Source organism: Anabrus simplex, chromosome 7, assembly GCF_040414725.1.
Source record: "Anabrus simplex isolate iqAnaSimp1 chromosome 7, ASM4041472v1, whole genome shotgun sequence".
Classification (NCBI taxonomy): Eukaryota; Metazoa; Arthropoda; class Insecta; order Orthoptera; family Tettigoniidae; genus Anabrus; species Anabrus simplex.
In genome coordinates, this window is record NC_090271.1 from 31,408,330 (window position 1) to 31,428,197 (window position 19,868).

General features: G+C 39.9%; 1 long non-coding RNA gene across 1 annotated transcript; it reads right to left on the bottom strand.

The window, feature by feature from the left end:
* Positions 1-1,600: 1,600 nt before the first annotated feature.
* On the bottom strand, positions 1,601-15,741 carry LOC136876873 (uncharacterized). Its single transcript, XR_010860674.2, has 2 exons — positions 15,592-15,741; positions 1,601-1,696 (listed from the first exon to the last, which is right to left on the bottom strand). It is a non-coding gene; the product is annotated as an uncharacterized lncRNA (long non-coding RNA).
* Between the last annotated feature and the right edge of the window lie 4,127 nt (positions 15,742-19,868).

The following is a 19,868-nucleotide window of genomic DNA, read 5'->3' on the forward strand; positions in this document are numbered from 1 at the left end:
TGAACTTGTACGCAGATGAACTTTTAAATCAGCTATATAAATATGTGCCTTTCCGTTTAAAACTATGGAGTTAGTATCAATATCTCGGTTGTTAATCACTCCATGAGACTAAGTAGCACGTTATTTTACAAGACCCTGCGTACCATTTACGAATATGAAAACAGAATGCTGATATCTTTAATCGTTTAGAAGTTATTTGCGCATAACATGTTAGGTGAATAACCCTGTATACAAGTATGTAGATGAGATGTTACTCGTATAAAATAAAAAATAAAAAAACAGGAAAAACTACAGGCTGCTTTCAACAAGCTGAACATTTGGGCAAAGGACAATGAATTCAGAATTAATTGACAGAAGACGATAGAGATGATCTTCCGCAAGGGACGCAGAACAGAATTAATAGAGAGAATTTACTTTGAGACCGGAGGAGAAACTATGCCAATCGTAACCAACTTTAACTATTTGGGCATTACATTACAGACATCGGGAACCACTTATACCTGACACATCAAGGAAAGAGTGGCTGCGGCCCTAACATCAATGAATGATATCTTCATCTTACGCAAATTTTCGGTTGAAGTCGCTATGAAATTGTTCCATGCAAAAATATCCCCGATAATGACGTACGGACTAAAATTGATATGGGAAGATCTCACTAAAAGAAATATTCGAGACATTGAAAGTGTAAAAGCAATCTACATTAAAAAGGTATTATGTTTGTCCAAATTCACTCCTTCAAGGCTATGTTACGAGATGACAAGAGAGCTCTTCTATACAGAATATCTAATATTGTCATCTACAGATGCATTCAGCCGGTACAAACGGAGCTGCAAACCAATAAGGGAGATATATGGGAAATATTTTACACCACAGAGGCTATGAGCAGTATGGATTGGATGAAGGCAAACTATGAACTCAGACGCATAATGAATAGATTAGCAACACTTGGGACTTACTGTATATCATGTTGTGACGTGTACTAAACGACAGATGGAACTAACCAAATTCTGTTTAACGTAATTAGTCATGTAAACATATTTTAATGGCTTTTGGCTGCAATAAAATCTTTATTTAATCGTGTTATAGTAGTAACTGGTTATGAGTAATATAGGGCCTAGAGCCGCCAACAAGACGATATCTATTGTAAATCTAAATGGTTCTCGATGATTTTTTTTTAAGTTTAGTAATCAACAATACTTTACGGTGTAAATCAAAAGTCTGGATATGCACGAAGTCCAAAATATCATAGTTTTCGAATTAAAGTCGATTGAAGTTGACAAATTTTGCATTTCTCAGGAAAAAAAATTACAAAAATGAAGTCGGTCCAGATGAACGCTTGGACGGACCGGGAAAATCTCTTAAAGTTGTCAAATTCAAAGGGCTGTAATTCGAATAACATACTATTTTGTTGTACTTTATACCCACTATACTTTTGATCTACACATTGAGGAATATCGCTTATTTAAGTTGAATTTTGGCGACAGCCATTTCTCATGGGGATCCTACGGGATTCTTTGTCTTACATTCCTTGATTTAGTAGAAGTATTCAGATACAGATCCCAGAAAACTGTTTACCTTTCTTAAAATCAAACACTTGCACTAATTTTTAATTCTTTTAATTATTATATTTGCATAATATTTATAAAAACAATAATGCAGGTTCAATGCCTTCCTCGACGTCCAATACAGAGAGCAGCTGTAACAGAAAGAGGAAACAAACTTCGTTTAATTGTAACATTCACTTTAGTTTACAGATAATATGTAAACATGCTGAACATTAATGTGCAAAGATTAATTTCGTTCCGCTTCAGCAGATTACATGAAAAACCAGAAATAAGTTCAATAACCTCCCCTGCGAACCATGTGACCTTGCCGCGGTGGGGAGGCTTGCGTGTCCTAATGAAGCAGATAGCCGAGCCGCAGGTGCAACCATATCGGATGGGTATCTGTTGAGAGACCAGACTAACGAATGGTTCATCGAAAGGGGGGTAGCAGCCTTTCTGTAGTTGCAAGGGTGGCAGTCTAGATGTTTGACTGATACGGCCTTGTAATAATACTCAACATGGCTTAGCTGTGTTGATACTGCTGCACGGCTGAAAGCAACGGGAAACTACAGCCGTAACTACCTTCCGAGGCATTGCAGCTCTCTCTGTATGAATGATGTACTGATGATGGCTTCCTCCCGGGTAAAATATTCCGGAGGTAAACTAGTCCCCCATTCGGATCTCCGGGTGGGGACTACACGAGAGGGGGCGATCATCAGGAAGATGAATACTGACATTCTGCGAGTCGGAGCGTGGAATGTTAGAAGTTTGAATCGTTGTGGTAGGTTAGAGAATCTGAAAAGAGAGATGGATAGACTAAAGTTAGATGTAGTTTGTATAAGTGAAGTACGTTGGCAGGAAGAACAAGATTTTTGGTCAGGCGACTACCAAATTATCAACACAAAATCAAACAGGGGAAATGCAGGAGTTGGTTTAATAATGAATAAGAAAATAGGGCAGCGGGTAAGCTACTATGGCCAGCATAGTGAAATAATTATTATCAAGATAGACACCAAACCAATGCCCAACACAATAGTGCAGGTCTATATTCCTACTGGTTCAGCGGATGATGAGGAAATCGAAAGAATATGTGAAGAGATAGAAGACTTAATACAATATGTAAAAGGTGACAAGAATCTAATTGTGATGGGAGACTGGAATGCAGTGGTAGGCCAAGGAAGAGAAGGTAATACAGTAGGAGAATTTGAATTGGGACAAAGGAAAGGAAAAGGAAGTCGGCTGGTTGAAGTCTGCACTTATCATAATTTAGTCCTTGCCAATACTTGGTTCAAACACCACGCACGACGGCTGTCTACGTGGACGAGACCTGAAGACACTGGAAGGTATCAAATAGACTTCATCATGAATAGGCAGAGATTCAGAAACCAGGTGTTGGACTGCAAAATCTTCCCAGGAGCAGACGTGGACACTGACCACAACTTGTTAGTAATGAAATGCCATCTGAAGTTGAAGAAATTGAAGAAAGGAAAGAATGCAAAAAGATGGGATCTAGACAAGTTGAAAGAAAAGAGTGTGAGGGTTGTTTCAAGGAACATGTTGCACAAGGGCTAAATGAAAAGGCTGAAGGAAACACAATAGACGAAGAATGGATAGTCATGAAAAATGAAGTCAGTAGGGCTGCTGAAGAAATGTTAGGAAGGAAGAAAAGATCAACTAAGAATCAGTGGATAACTCAGGAGATACTAGACCTGATTGATGAACGACGAAAATACAAGAATGCTAGAAATGAAGAGGGCAGAAGAGAATACAGGAGATCAAAGAATGAAGTGGATAGAAAGTGCAAGGTAGCTAAGGAAGAATGGCCGAAGGAGAAGTGCAAGGATGTCGAAGGTTGGATGGTCCTGGGAAAGGTAGATGTTGCGTACAGAAAAATCAAGGAAACCTTTAGAGAAAGGAAATGTAGGTGTATGAATATTAAGAGCTCAGATGGAAAGCCCCTTTTAGGGAAAGAAGACAAAGCAGAAAGATGACAGGGGCATATCCAACAGTTGTATCAAGGTAAAGATGTAGATAATTTGGTTCTGGAACATGAAGAGGCTGTTGATGCTGATGAAATGGGAGACCCAATTTTGAGGTCAGACTTTGACAGAGATGTGAGTGACCTAAATAGGAACAAAGCACCTGGAATTGATGACATTCCCTCTGAATTACTGACTGCCTTAGGAGAAACCAGCATGGCAAGGTTATTCCATTTAGTGTGTAAAATGTATGAGACGGGAGAAGTCCCATCCGATTTTCGGCAGAATGTTGTTATACCTATTCCCAAGAAAGCCGGTGCTGACAGGTGTAAAAACTACCGCACCATTAGTTAAGTATCTCATGCCTGCAAAATTTTAACACGTATTATTTACAGAAGAATGGAAAAACAAGTTGAAGCTGAGTTGGGAGAAGATCAATTTGGCTTCAGAAGAAATGTAGGAACATGTGAAGCAATTCTGACTTTACGTCTGATCTTAGAGGATCGAATCAAGAAGGACAAGCCCACGTACATGGCATTCGTAGATCTAGAAAAGGCAATCCGTAATGTTGATTGGACCAAGCTATTTAAGATTCTGAAGATGATTGGGATCAGATACCGAGAACGAAGAATTATCTACAATCTGTATAAAATTCAGTCTGCAGTGATAAGAATCGAGGGCTTTGAAAAACAAGAAGCAATCCAGAAAGGAGTGAGGCAAGGCTGCAGTTTGTCCCCCCCACCTTTTCAATGTTTACATAGAACAGGCAGTAAAAGAAATCAAAGAGGAATTTGGAAAGGGAATCACAGTCGAAGGAGAGGAAATCAAAACTTTGAGATTTGCCGATGATATTGTTATTTTATCTGAGACTGCATAAGATCTCGAGAAGTTGCTGAATGGTATGGATGAAGTCTTGGGTAAGGAGTACAAGATGAAAATAAATAAGTCCAAAACAAAAGTCATGGTGTGCAGTCGAACGAAGGCAGGTGATGCAGGAAATATTAGATTAGGAAATGAGGTCTTACTGGAAGTAGATGAATATTGTTACTCGGGTAGTAAAATAACTAACTATGACAGAAGTAAGGAGGACATAAAATGCAGACCAACACAAGCAAAGAAGAGCTTTCTTAAGAAAAGAAATTTGCTCACTTCAAACATTGATATAGGAATTAGAAAGATGTTTCTGAAGACTTTCGTGTGGAGCGTGGCATTGTGTGGAAGCGAAACGTGGACGATAACTAGCTCAGAAAGAAAGAGAATAGAAGCTTTTGAAATGTGGTGTTACAGAAGAATGCTGAAGGTGTGATGGATAGATCGAATCACGAATGAAGAGATACTGAATCGAATTGGTGAGAGGAGATCGATTAGGCTAAATTTGACGAGAAGAAGAGATAGAATGATAGGACATATCTTAAGACACCCAGGACTTGTTCAGTTGGTTTTTGAAGGAAGTGTAGGGGGTAAGAACGGTAGGGGTAGACCAAGGTATGAATATGACAAGCAGATTAGAGCAGATGTAGGATGCAATAGTTACGTAGAAATGAAAAGTTTAGGAAGGATAGGGTGGCATGGAGAGCTGCATCAAATCAGTCTGTGGACTGATGACTCAAACAAACAAACAACAAGTCCAATAATACAATGACGATATTTGAACTAAGAACCAAGTGTGCAGCGTTTCTCCTATCGGCGACACGAAAGCCGTCCGACGAGTTCAATTCACAGGAGGTGCGTGTCCTGAAGAAATACAAACTTGTTATTGAGGGAGTCGCTATCGAAGGACACGTTTGTGTGTTGTGTGTGTTCTGTTTGGTGCATTAAATCTCGGATTGAAGTCCAAGGTTGGAAAAGGATGAAAGTGCCGAAATATAAAAAAATGTTCCCTTTTTTTGTTTTAAGGGGATGTAGTGGCCGTGGTGCGTATGGTGGTAACTTGTGCATGTGCCTGAGGTCATTAGTTTAGTTGGTAGGAAGTTCAACAGGTAGAGCCACAGTCCAACGTGCCCAGCTGAGTTTGGTGGGGAAGCGTGAATGCGCGTGCGTCTCGTGCTGTCCATTGTGTCACTGTGCTATCACTCGTGTATTTTCTGATTTCTGAGCCAATTAATTAAATAAATGACATTTTAGAAGCTAAATATTGTTATGTAATTATATGAAATATATATTGGATGTAGTATACTTGCACTTCAAAGACAGTAGGTAATCATTAATTAATTCCTGGTCTCCTTTGGTAGAGAAGAGTGCCATTGTGCTCGGGAATTCTATTATTGGCGTTTACTTGAAAAAAAATTTCTGGCACTTTCAGCCTTTTCCATCTTTTGTCCTCAAATGTACGACGCCAAGAATATGTTTATTACATCACAACGGGTGTTTACGAATTTACCCAGTCAGTCCGTCAAGTCCAAACATGATTTCAAAAAATATTCCTCAGTGTATGGCTCCTCAGGCTATGGGAGTGTTCAGCCTTAGAAATACACATAGCGCAGAGTTCTCAACGAAGAAACATTAGATAACACTGGTCATCGTTCGCAAAATTCTGCAAGACCATCCGCTAGGCATCTTAGTACAAATTTTTTATAGCACTCCACGGAAGGTTACTACTATAGAAAATAACTGTGACACATGCTCTTCAGTCGGGTGATCCTGTACGTAGGCACTCATTTTATCAGTAATGTATACAGTATTGAAATACACCCAAAGGCAATATCTAACCCGGGTGAGGCCTGGCTTCAGTTCCATGCTATTGTGAGTGCTCAAAATAGTCAATATTGGAGCACTGAGAAACCTGGTTTCGTGCACGAAATGCCTTTCCATGATGGAAAATTTCATGTACTGTGTGCCATGATCGGTGAACGAATCATAGGACCATTATTTTTCGGGTATGCAATTGATTCGGACACGAACGTGGATACTGTTCTAATAGCCTTTACTGAACAAGTGTCAGCGTAATTTGGGTTTCGTAGCAATCAGCTTGCATTCGGGAATAGTGGCTTCAAACCCCACTGTCGACAGCCCTGAAGATGGCTTTCCTATAATCACACCAGGCATATCCTCTATTTTATAATGTTTAGGCCTATGCATGTAAATTAACTTCAACAAATGTGATTAATTTTGTTCAGTTTATCTCAGACTCTATGATTTACCTGGTGATGTGATAATGGAATAAGCTTGATCATGAACTTCTACTAGTGAAATCATCGAATTTTGGCCTCTACTCTCAGTTATTAAATTGTTTTCTTATTTATCAAACTGTACACAGTATGCAGCGATTAACCAGACTAAATAATTCCAGTAGCATATTTGTTTAGACGTCCCTCAAGTGTCAAATCTGGACCCTTTGCTTTTGTACTTGTTCATTAATGATTCGCCAACCATTTTAATCATTCTTGATGACCTCTAAATGCCGATGATGACAATTTTTGGAAGATATATACAGCTAAATATTAATAACTACCATCAATCAAACAATAAAAACAACCTGAATTTTAGCTATAAGAAATATTTCCTATTAACATTTTGTAGATAAAGGGACCCCTATTTTCTTAATGATTTAATAAATACACAAACAACTCAGGAAGTACATTGCGTATAATATTTGGTAATTTTAATCAGCGATGGCCTTTCTGTTAATATCCCTACTGAAAAATGACGAACGAAGCAGATAGGTCTTACGGTGCCGATCGGGTAGGAAGAAGCTAGGAGTGGGAAGGAACCGACCGTAATTAAGGTACAGCCCCAGCATTTGCCTGGTATCAACATGGGAAACCACGGAAAATCAGGGCTTCCGGCAGTGGATTTAGAGCGCACTATTTCCCGAATATAAGCTCACAGCTGCGTGTACCTAACCGCACGGCCAACTCATTCGGTATAGGATATTAAAATTTGTATTCTACATTCCGAAGAATTTAATGACGCTATTAAATTAATTACATTATTCAATTCGCTGGTTAGAAGTAAACTTGGTCACATTTAAGTAAACTTGAAAGAGTTTCTATGTTATTATCGTTTTAAAAAATACCACCGTTCTTTATATAAGTGGTTACTGGAAGAATGTAAATGCGAGTCCTTAAGTACGCGGACGGAAAGATATACGGTTGTTTAAAAAAATTAATAAATATGAACCCTCTCCAGCCGACACATGAAAAAGAAAATTCTTGAAAATCCCCTTCATATAGGTATGAGTTAACATTTCTGTGTAAAAATTCGTACAATTTTAGAAAAAAATAAGGAAAATGGACGGTGATTCCAGGTGGAATTACTGGGGAATATGAAAGAGTTACTTAGCAAACTCACAGAAACAGTGCAAGTTGGCCGTGCGGTTAGGGCGGCGTAGCTGTGAACTTGCATTCGGGAGATAGTGGGTTCGAACCTCACTGTTGGCAGCCCTGAAGATGGTTTTCCGTGGTTTCCCATTTTCACACCAGGCCACGCCCTCTTCCTACCCACTCCTAGCCCTTTCCTATCCCATTGTTGCCATCTGATCTGCCTGTGTCGGTCCAAAGTAAAGCAATTTGTAAAAAGAAGAAGAAGAAGAAGAAAGAAAGAAAGAAAGAAAGAAACGTCACAGAAAACGTGAAAGTTAGTGGCACCATTTGGAATCACTAGGCTGGAGAGGGTTTTGGTGCTATCAACAGTGCAGAATTGCTGTGAAGCATAGATTTCAAAGTCAAATTGTTCTATCAGGGTGTGTGTCAACCATTTTATTGTACACGTTAACGCACATAAGAACTCGTCTTTAATTAGAAACTTACAATAGGTTAGCGTCATCTAGTGGATTAAGGTAAGGGTTTATTCTGCCCGAAGGCAGGTCCAAACCTCCGCAGAGGTGTGCCTGCGCCGGAGTTTACGTACGGTAGAGTGGCCAGTTCCTTTCCGCTCCTCCATTCCGTACCGTCAACTAACAGCGCGTGGCAACCAATCCAAATCTTGACCACGCCCAATGTTGCTTAACTTCGGAGATCTCACGGGATCCGGTGTTTCAAGACGGCTACGGCCGTTGGCTCTACTGGATTGCATAGATAATATTTAATTATAACCATAGGAAAATGAGAGTCTCCGTGGCTCACACGGCAGCGCGTCGGTCTCTCACTGCTGGATACCGTGGTTCAAATCCCGGTCACTGCATGTGAGATTTGTGCTGGACAAAGCGGAGGCGAGACAGGTTTTTCTCCGAGTACTCCGGTTTTCCCTGTCATCTTTCATTCCAGCACAACTCTCCATTTTCATTTCATTCCATCTATCAGTCATGAATCATTGCCCCAGAGGAGTTCGACTGGCTTCTGCAGCCGGCACAATTCCTAGATTGGGGCTTCATTCATGACATTCCTGACCCGGTCAATAGACTGGAAACAGGCTGTGGATTTTCATAGGAAAATCTAGTTTTCAATAATAATTAATATGCATTGTATTTTTATATTTGAATATTCTAAATTTTCAGTAGTTTTAGTTATATTTTATAGTTTATTTGTCCGACTCTTTGGTTGAATTGTCAGCGTTGTGGCCTTCGGTTTAGAGGGCTCCGGGGTTCGATTCCGGTCGGGTCGATGATTTTAATCGGGTGTGATTAGGCGTAATTCTTCTGGCTCCGGCGACTGGGTGTTTGTTTTTGTCCCAACACTCTCCTCTTCATATTCAAACAACACACCACACTACCAACCACAACAGAAACACGCAATAGTGTTGATGTCAGGAACGGTATACGGACGTAAAACGGGGCCAAATCCATATGTGCGACACTGTTCGCACTCGCGGCCTCAAAACTGTGGGAAAAGTGGAAGATGAAGATATTTCATAGTTTATTTGGATGTACAGTGGAACCTGGACATCTCGAACCTCCATTACTCGAAGGAAGTTAAATTTCCTATTCTTCACGTGTATATATTTCTCTGACGAAAACCTACAACCTGTTTTCCAGTCAGTGGCCGGGTCAGGGATGGAATGAATGAAGCCCCATCTTGCGGCGAGGATACGAATTGTGCCAGCTGCCGAAGCCTGTCGCACTCCTCTGGGGCAATGATTAATGACTGACAAATGAAATGAAATGATGGTGGAGAGTGTTGCTGGAATGAAAGATGACAGGGAAAACTGGAATACCAGGAGGAAAACCTGTCCCGACTCCGCTTTGCCCAGCACGAATTTCAAATGGAGTGACCAGCATTTGAACCACGGAACTCAGCGGTGAGAGGCCAACGCGCTGCCACCTGAGCCACGGAGGCTCGTGTATTAATTTGTCTATTACTTGAAATTCGGTTACACGACTTTCTCGATTTCCTGAAGCAAAACATACTTTGTAACTTGAATTTTGTGCACCATTAACTGTGCAATACGGCAATTATGGTTCGTGAGGTACAGTTAATACTTTGTAAGTAAAGAAAAAGTTACTTTTAATGATCGGAAAATCGGCGAAGTCTCACTGTTTCTCGGGTGTGAATTAATTACCGTTCACGTACGAAAGCAACCCCCGAAGTCGTGGATGACAAGCTCCATTTATGAACCACAGCTGCGTGGTATTGACAAGAAGTTTCAACGTGAAGGGAGGAAAGATTAACAGCAAGAAACGGAAGACACTAATGTATTTTTCCAAAGGTATTAACGGAGGTGTGTTTGTTGTTTCACTGCTGTATCCTGTCTTCTAACAAGTTACTATGATAAGGGTTATAATTAAAGTGATGCCGTAAAATAGAGTTTGTTTATATAGTTTTAAGTTCTGCTAAACATAATATATATTCTGTATAAGCCCGTAGACACATATGATTCAATTATGTGCTATATTTGCTAAAAAATGGTATTCCATATATCTCGAAATGTCGATAAATCGAAATAAAATTTTTCACCCGAGGTTTCACAGTATTTCGTTTTCTTTTTCTGTCTTTGTGTTTTTACCTTTTACATCCTTCTATTTGTGTGTAAACAATTTATGGTAATTTGGAAGCATGTTGTAATTGGAGTTGTGCTCTGTTACAAACAAACAAACAAACAAACAAACAAACAAACAAACAAACAAACAAACAAACAAACAAACAAACAATAAATAAATAAATAAATAAATAATTTTTTTTGCAAGTTGCTTTACGTCGCACCGACACAGTTAGGTCTTATGGCGACGATAGGATAGGAAGGGGCTAAAAGTGGGAAGGAAGCGGCCGTGGACTTATTTAAGGTACATCCCCAGCATTTGCCTGGTGTGAAAATGTGAAACCACGGAAAACCATCTTCAGGGCTGCCGACAGTGGGGCTCGAACCTACTACCTCCCGAATACCGGATACTGGCCGCAATTAAGCGACTGCAGCTATCGAGCTCGGTAAAATAAATAAATAAATAAATAAATAAATAAATAAATAAATAAATAAATAAATAAATAGAAAGTGCTTTGAGAAGTGAAGCAACACACATCCAACAAAAACCGGATGATAAGATTGTAAAAGTCCCGAGGAGAATCTCAAATCAAACATTACTGGACAAGAAAGGAAATGGCGCCACATGGTGAACGAGAGAGTGTAATGCGAATGCACACGGAGGGAATTGGAAGAATAGCAAGAGATGAAAAACCAAAATGCGTCAGTAATGCGTGGCTGAAGTGGTGGTCTATAACTGGTGTTGCTCTGTATGGTGCTGAGTGTTGACCTGCAACAAAGGAAGTAGAACATCGACTTGCCCTTATGGAAACCAGAATGCTTAGACGTCGGGTCTCACACTCCACGATCATGTGTCTAATGATGACATCTGTCGTAGATGTGGAATTGCACCAATCACAGACAAGATGAGGGAAAGCCGCCTACCATGGTACATCTGTCGCAGGAAGAGATTTGAGGATGGAAGTTGCGGGGTAACGATGAGCAAAAGACCAGAGCAGCGATAGCTTGACACCTGAATATCGTAGGTGTAGGCCTACATATTGTAACGGTTCAAATCTCGTAACAAGATGATATGTGTATTATTATTATTATTATTATTATTATTATTATTATTATTATTATTATTATTATTATATTCGTATTATTATTATTTTATCTGTGAGATTACTATTATTGCATTATTATTGTTCAATTCAATTCTGCAATGATTGTCGCTTGCGTGATTGTAGTTAAATTGTGTATATACAGTATGTGTGTGAATATTAGCATTTAACCATGTAAAGTAAGACTCGCTGCATGATATCATATATGGATCTGCTTTGTAATAAGTTTTGACATTGCAACGCATATGTTGCAATACTGCTGGTGTAACTGCCGAGTCATTGCTACGTCATTGTGTGCATTCAGTGGTGAGCTCGCTTTCTTGGAGATACGTAGGGTGCCGCAGGCGGTTTCACCATTGTATGTAACATTTGTCGCTGGGTGGGAGTAGATCATAGTTATTTCTGGAGATTGTGTAGGTATGTCAACTAATATCTATATAAGCTGGTCCAGTGTATTATAGAGTCAGTCGAAAGGATGGAGAGGCCTCAGTCAGTCATTAGTCAGTGGTAATGGGGAGAGTGAGGCCACAGTTGGTCGGTCAGTGCAGTTGGAAGGAAAGGATTGCCACGAAGTCATAGAAGGGCAGACGTGTCATGAAGTCATATAGAACAGACTTACCAAGAAGTCATCCGGATGGAGAAGAAGCAGTCGCATGGATACTTAGTCGTCAGTTGAACAAAACGGATACATCACCAAATTAGGCTTGATAAATCTACAGCAAACACCAAAGTAATACGTCGTAATTACACTCAAAGTGTTGAAGGTACTGTCAAGTGAACCAGTGAGGGATAAATTTCGTGTATAATTGTTAAATGTCCGGTTAAGAAGAATTCAAATTTAATGCCGAGTTTCTTTCAGTTGCAATGTCATAATTTTATATTCTCATCTATTTTATCGCAGCAAGACTTACTATTATATCTATACAATTTAAAGAATATATTTTGTTCTATCAAATTAATTTATCGTTTTATTTCAAGAGTAGAATTACATAACCTCAAATTTAACGGGGAAACAAAACGCCAATCTCCTTTTCCCAAAACTTATATCGTATGTTGTCAAAAGTAGGCTTATTACCCCACATCCTAGAGATATTCAAGAATCTCATTCATTCTCTTATTGTTGCACTGAGTTGTAGCAGGCGCCCATCAAATAACGAATGTGTAAGTAATCAGGTAAGAACTAAGTGTGAGTACAAGTTCCGACGATTGTGTATTTTATTTAATGAATATTAATTTTCATATTTTTTCATTTTAAATTCATATTTATATATTTTTAATTTAGTAAAGGAGTTAGGAACATCCTAAACATGATCGTGCCAACAAAGCCAAGAAAGTGGACCCCGCCACACTGCGGGACGAACGATGAGGAAGAAGACCGAGGACACTGTGTAAATTCTTTGGGATAAACAGGCTTAAACCCCTGTGGTTTCACGGTGTCGTCTGATAGTTGTAAGACTGGAATAGGAAGCTCCATGGGACCACTGGGTCCATACCTGAGTCTCGCAATGCTATCATGTCTCTATGTCAGGCTCCTCGTTTCCCTCTCTCCTATCCGATCTTACTTTGTCATCTCCGGTCCCCTTCCGATCCTGGCTGTATTAACTTCGCGAGCCTTATGCAGACTTTCATTTTCCACGCCCTTGGCAGCCCTTCACTTTCTCTTACCGACACCCTCATTCTCCGAAGGACTTCAATTTTTCTCATGATTCCTTAGGATTGAGAGAGTAAGGTTGTCCCGTTTGACTTCACCTTTTTTTTTTTTAATTTCGTGTGGCTATTTCTAGCCGAGTGCAGCCCTTGTAAGGCAGACCCTCCGATGAGGGTGGGCGGCATCTGCCATGTGTAGGTAACTGCGTGTTATTGGGGTGGAGGATAGTGTTATGTGTGGTGTGTGAGTTGCAGGGATGTTGGGGACAGCACAAATACCCAGCCCCCGGGCCATTGGAATTAACCAATGAAGGTTAAAATCCCCGACCCGGCTGGGAATCGAACCCGAGACCCTCTGAACCGAAGGCCAGTACGCTGACCATTCAGCCAACGAGTCGGACGACTCCACCTATAATAATAATAATAAAGTATTTAATTAGAGTCTGGCTTTTAGTACCGGAAGCGTCCGAGGACATGTTCGTTTCGCCTGGTGCAAGTTCTTCTATTCGACTCCCATGGGCGACCTGTGCGTCTGGTTGTCCATATCATTATGGTGATGTAGAGAGAGGGTGAAATCCGGAGTTCGGCATATAGCCTACTAACGGGTGTGCTAGAGGCTTAACGTCTCCATCCTACCATCAACAGCGTCATAAGCTCTCACTAACACTGCGGAGAGATTTGGAATTGAACCCAGGCTTTTGGCACGTTATCTAGATTAGAAATTGTATACCACCACGTTCCTACCGTAGCGGCAACATTCTGACGGTAAAAGTGTTTTCCGTCAACGGTATTCGAATTGGCGAACTGCGGTGTCAGACTTGATGCCTTAACGATCATGGCCACCAGGCGCGTGTTTCGAACTATAACAGCCGGCCGGGCTGACTGGCTCAGACGCTTAAGGCGCTGGCTTTCTGAGCACAAGTTGGCAGGTTCGATCCTCGCTCAGTCCGGTGGAATTTGAAGGTGCTCAAATACGTCAGCCTCGTGTCGGTAAAAGAACTCCTGTGGGACCTTGGCATCTCCGAAAATTAAGTTATTAGGTGGTAATAAACAGTATGTCTGCCTCTGTGGTGTAGTGGTTAGCGTGATTAGCTGCCAGGCCTGGAGGCCCCGGATCGGCCACGAAATTTGAAAAGTAGTACGAGGGCTGGAACGGGGTCCACTCAGCCTCAGGAGGTCGAGTGAATAGAGAGGGGATAGATTCCCTCCTCAGCAATCCTCGAAGTGGTTTTCCGTGATTCCTACTTCTCCTCCAGGCAAAATGTCGCGATGGTAGCTAACTTAAGGCCACGGCCGCATTCCTCCCTCTTCCTTGTCTATCCCTTCCAATTTTCCCATCCCTCCACAAGGCCCCTGTTTAGCATAACAGGTGAGGCCACCTGGGCGAGGTACTGGTCATCCTCCTCAGTTGTACCTCCGACTCAAAATCTCACGCTTCAGGACACTGCCCTTGAGGCGGTAGAGGCGGGATCCCTTGCAGAGTCAGAGGGAGAAACCAACCATGGAGGGCAAACGGATTAAGAAAGACTAAGCAATATTATGTAGGTTATACGAAGTACTATGATAATAATAATAATAATAATAATATTAATAATAATAATAATAATAATAATAATAATGAATGACCTCCGAAGTGGCATGGTGCAGATCTTTCAAAGCAACGCCTATCGATGACATGCCCTACCTTTGATGAATACTAATATTGAAGACGATACACACTCCCGGTCCTCGAGCCTGAAAAATGAATCGATTATTTTTCTTCTTCTTATTTTTCTACCGCTTTTCCCACACCTGTGGGGTCGCGGGTACGAACTGTGTCGTACATGTGGATTTGGCCTTGTTTTACGGCCGGATGCCCTTCCTGACGCCAACCCTATATGGAGGGATGTAACCACTATTGCGTGTTACTCTGGTGGTTAGCAGTGTAGTGTGTTGTGTGAATGTGAAGAGGAAAGTGCTGGGACAAACACAAACACGCAATCCCCGGGCCAGAAGAATTAATCAGAGGCGATCAAAATCCCCTACCCAGTCGGGAATCGAACCAGGGACCCTCCGAACCTAAGGTCAGTACGCTGACCATTCAGCCAACGGGTCGGACTGAAAAATGAATCAATTAAGTTTTAAAAACCCTAACCTGCCGGGAACCGAACCGGAGACCCCTTGGACCTAATTCGAGCATGCTAACCATGTAGTCATAGAGCCGAACGACTTCCACTTGAAACAATAATCATCACTACCGCTAAACAAGTCTATGACTTATAAGAAAGAAGTGTCCATAGTTGACATAGCCTATATCTATTATTTGTTTATTCTTGTTGACGAAAGTATCTGATCTGAATATTGTAAATGATAATAGACGGAAAAGAAGGAAACAACCCATAGGTTAATAATGGACGTATTTACTGTCGGCACCTCTCTGCTGTTGACTGTGAATCTTCCCCAGTATTAGAAGGCTACCAAACTTACCGTCCAGAGGTGAAGTGTCCACCGTCACATTGAGCACCAGAAGTTCCTGGATGGCCGTCACGATACAAGGTACGATGCTCAAGATCTGCGCCTCCACTGCAGCCTGCAGCACGAGCAGTGCTCCACAGAGGAGGACGATGGTTACTAGACTGGCCATGGTGAGCGCTGTAATGTGCTGTGGTCATGTTACAGTGGAATATATATAGTGTACCTGTACAGCGGGGGGCTGTTGTTATAAAAGTCCCTAGCGGAAGTGGCTCACATGAGGCTTACTCATAGCCAAGGTGAGTTCTTGGTATCTTAGCTACGTGTCCTGTCGGGTTGTGCCTTAATTGATGGCTTTTTAAAGTATTCGTTAAGAAGAAAGCCATATGTTCCAGTGTCGACTTAAATAATATAATTTAAAAGCTTTTCAGTCTATTGAACATACTAGTTCAAATAACATTCCAGGTGGTTCGTCAGCGCCGAGCTTTCTACTTATGTGTCCTGCATGCACTAGTGATGTACGATAGACTGAAAGCTTTTATCAGCTCACCGAAGCCTTCAATAAAAATGAATATTGATCTTTATTAATAAATGGAATTCGAATTGCGGCGATGTATAAAGGAATATATAACCCTTTCCCACCTGAACAATTTTGGTTGAATTGTTTCTTTTAAAATAGTGTTTCAGGGATTAGTACAAAATTCTTGAAAATATAAAAAAGCTCAGGGGATTTCTTTCTTTTTCTTTCATACTACGACGAATCTAACTTCTTTCCACATTCAGAAATGTGCGGAAATGGAACCTTACGCTTCACTTTACAAACACTTTTATTTAAAAAGTGTCTCCGATTGGTTGAACTCTGGTTTGCTTACCAATAGCTTCCCTGATTGGTTCAAATTTCCTCTCGAATATTATGTTTTTGAAATTCTCTCCATGTTTATCATTAGTTCACGTATTATTGTATCGACTGTGTTGGCCACGGCCACCTCGATAATGCATGATTTGGGTATTGATGATTCAAAATTAATTTAATAAAATATTTAATTAGAAATAAGTGTGCAACAAACAAATGATACTGAAATTATTGTTCACCTGCTTCCGCGTTTCTGGAGCAAGGATATATTTATTTATTTATTTATTTATTTATTTATTTATTTATTTATTTATTTATTTATTTATTTATTTATTTAGTTATTTATTTATTTATTTATTTATTTATTTATTTATTTATCAGACGGTCGAGGCGCTGGTCTTCTGACCCCAACTTGGCTGGTTCGATCCTGGCTCAATCCGGTGGTATTTGAAGGTGCTCAAATACGTCAGCCTCATGTCGGTAGATTTACTGGAACGTAAGAATTTTCTGCGGTATAAATTTCCGGCAACATGGCGTCTCCGAGAACAGGAGAAAGTAGTTAGTTGGACGTAAAAACAATAACATTGTTATAATTGTTTACGTTTGCTAATGCGCTTGAGTAATTTCTTGTTGCTGCTGAAGGATATATTTAAACCTTATTGTTGTAGCGATCTTAAACAACATTTTGCGATACATGCACATTTCACAGACCGCCAGACGGTTCATCAGTGAAGACTTTATCCTCGACATAAACAAACAGCACCGGTGACTCATAACACCTCACGGCACGCCAACCAGTCGGAAGTCACGGTTGCAAAAAAGATGTTCTAATTACTGAAAAATTCTTCCCACGACTTCTTGTTACAATTAACAATTATTTGTTTCACTCTGTTTCTTTCATCTATGTACAATTTCCTCTCTGCATCAGTCCTTAATTAGAGCTATTTCTGATACTTCATCTCTTTACACACAGTTGTTCCTAGGCATTCCTTTGGGTATCTAATATATCATCCCTGGGTGCCACCCATTCTCTTTCTATATCCTGAACCATTATTTGGAACTTTTCACTAATCATATCCATGTAACTCTGTCTAATTTCCTCGTCCTGGAGATTTTCTACCCTTATTCGTCTGCAGACAGATTTCACTTTCTCTATACTAGGTCTAGATCAGGTAGTGGTCCGTACCATGGAAAATGCCCGGAAAACCAGCACATTCCTAACAGATTTCCTGAATTCAAAGTCGGTCAAGATATGGTATGTTAGGAGTAAGTTGTCCCTACCCTTCCATGTGTAGCAGTGAATAGCCGTACGCTTGAAGAATGTATTCGTAACTGCTAAGCTCATACAAGTCAAAGGTCCAGAGAACGCTTTCCAGTCCTAAAAGCTTCCATATCTTCCACACATTTACCCAAACCTTCTGATACCTTTTCGTTCTGTTTCCATATGTTGCATTGAAATCGCCCGTTATCACTGTTCCATTCTTGATGTTGACCCTGAATATTGTCCCCTTCTCCGGGGTCGCTCAGTCGGCAGAACGAGAGTCCCAAAAGGGTGGACCGTTCGCAGGGCCGATTTTGCTATTAAGGGACAATTTCATAGAGTTTATATTTTCAGGACCCTTGGTGACTGGATAGGTGACACAATATAAATGAAAATCAGGGCAAATAACAACAACGTTTATTAAAACATAACGGAAACTCAGTCTGGACAAATGCATGAAAGAAAAAAAAAATTTTTAAATACAATGTGATTTTGCAACAAAAGAAATATCTCAATCTTTAATGGCTTGTGAATAAATGAACACGACTATAAGTCCTCGCATACTTCTGGAGTTAGATTCCATTGCTTCTTCAATGAACCTCCACCCAATATTTTACTCTGCAACATCGAATGAACCACAAAATTAGCAAAGCTGTCATTTCCGGTTATAACTCATGTTTAGTCATTTACAGGTAAAATAATTTCATACATTTTGAAGAAAAATTACTATTAGCTCAGCATTTACTTGTTCGAGGAAATCTCTTGAAAATTCATTCACTCTACCTGTGAAAATCCTCTAACTCATCTTGTCATCATAAAATTCCTTTACAATTTCATTTTAGTGTTGGGAAATATTTTTACAATTTCTTTGGCATAACTCCCTCTCTCTCGTAGACTACGCTTGACTGTATTCTTTCCTTACTCTATTTAACTTTTCTAAATTACCTAGCATTTCATGGATGGATAGAGCATCATGAGACCCTACACGGAATCAACAACAACAACAACAATGCTTCACAGTCACAAAAAAAAAATATACAAGATAAGTTTCCTTGGAATGATATAAGTAAATGACATCAAACAACCCAATTCTACCAACTGGTTAAGTAAATTTTTATCACACAATGAATCTGTAATATTTATTATTATTATTATCATCCAGTCATTTATCTCGTCTTCCTCTTGAGTTTTATTGAAGATCCTTACAATCATCTGACCAGAATAAAAACTCGCTCATGACTGTAGTTATGATGATACAGAAAGCCAAATTTCTCTCTCGAAGAATAACTATCACCATCATCAGTGATAAGAGCTCACGAGCCTCGAAAACATCTAATAACGATTAAGTCATGTATTATTCATTTCAGTTGTTGAGCCAGAAATAGACCTATTATTAGTCACTAAATTCGTACATCCTCATAAATCATTATCGCCATAATCATTCATTACAATCACTGTGACTCATAATACCTTTTAGGCCCGACATGCACCCTAGTAGTCCCATGTCGTCCATTAATGGCGAACTCCATTATCACAATGACCATACAAGTTTAATCTCAACAACTTTTACATTATCCGACCTTTACTATTATTAGCATTATTATTATTATTATCCTATAATGGCTCCTAGATCGTTCTCTCGAAGAATATTTCTTACATTCGTCGTTCACTTTCCCTTCTACCATCAATTACTACACATGACTAACAGGGTTTTAAAACTACGATTTAATTATAGTGTACTCCTACATCTAATCATATCTTCATTTACTATTTTTATGAGTTTAATTTATTCTTATTATTATTATTATTATTATCATGATTGTTAGTAGGCCTTACTCCCTTAAAGTCACTTTCGAAGATCATAATCACTCACTCTTGTCGACTCAAGAACAACTGGGATTATTCATCATCACGTCCAAAATAAACTATCATTATTCCAAGGAAATGCAAAGATAGAACAATATTGAAATCACAAATCAACGAAGTAAGGAACGCTCTCCCATCACCATTAAATACAAAATTACTAAGGAAACTACTTTACTCTACGCAAGAATACAATCTAGTCATCTACTAAAAGAGAAGAAATTTTACAAGGGTACTCATATTTCCGGTGAGAATCCTTGGCGTCGGGATGCTGCTCCAGGCGACGACATCTCTTGCCTCATCTATGGTGGTTTA